Source organism: Carlito syrichta, unplaced genomic scaffold (genome assembly GCF_000164805.1).
Source record: "Carlito syrichta isolate Samal-C Ts95f unplaced genomic scaffold, Tarsius_syrichta-2.0.1 Scaffold117951, whole genome shotgun sequence".
In the NCBI taxonomy this organism is placed as follows: Eukaryota; Metazoa; Chordata; class Mammalia; order Primates; family Tarsiidae; genus Carlito; species Carlito syrichta.
The window spans coordinates 846,524-847,304 of NW_007062047.1; positions in this window are offsets into that span (position 1 = coordinate 846,524).

The following is a 781-nucleotide window of genomic DNA, read 5'->3' on the forward strand; positions in this document are numbered from 1 at the left end:
CCTCCCCAGGGTCAGCTGACCACCCCCTCCACCCATCAGCTGTCCCCCCCAGAGTCAGCCTTCCCCCCCTACTTCAATCTCCTGCCTTGTGTCAGCCTCCACCACCCCCTCCGGACCGCTGCTGGTAGATGAACTTGCTAGACACTGACGCTGAAGTGAACTCTGCAATGTGGCCTCTGGTATTACAGTGCTCGCAAGTCTTCGTGGCCTGCAAAGCTGTAGGTTAGGAATCTGATCTGACTCCTTTAATCAGAAAATGCCCACTGCATTCTCCAGCGTCCCCTAGGACCCCTCCACCTACCCAGCCCAGAAGGCCTCTGAGCTGGGGACTCCATCAGCCCAAAGGACACTTACCGGGGTCAGGCTGAGGCACCCGCGGAAGGGTCTCCGAGAAGGTGTGTGTCCACCCACCGTGTGTTCCCAGGGAAACCCCAGCAACGCCTGGTCAGGCCCCTTTCCCACAGAGCTTGCAGCCAGGGCCCCCTCAGGCCCAAGGAGAGGCCAGGCAGGCTCCCCTGAGGGGTAGGAAGCAGAGCCCAGGACCCGGTGGTCCAGTCTCAGCCACCGCCGCAGGTGTGGACGGTGACCCAGCCTCAGCCATTGCCCATGGTGTGGACTGTGTGGATGGTGACCTAGCCTCAGCCACAGCCGCAGATATGGACGGTGATGCAGTCCTCAGCCATTGCTGGGGGTGTGGACCCCTGGCAGCGCTGCTGGGGGAAAGAGAAGGGCGACACCCATTCATTCTGGAACACCTGTTTCTCCTTCCTGCTTTGTCTCC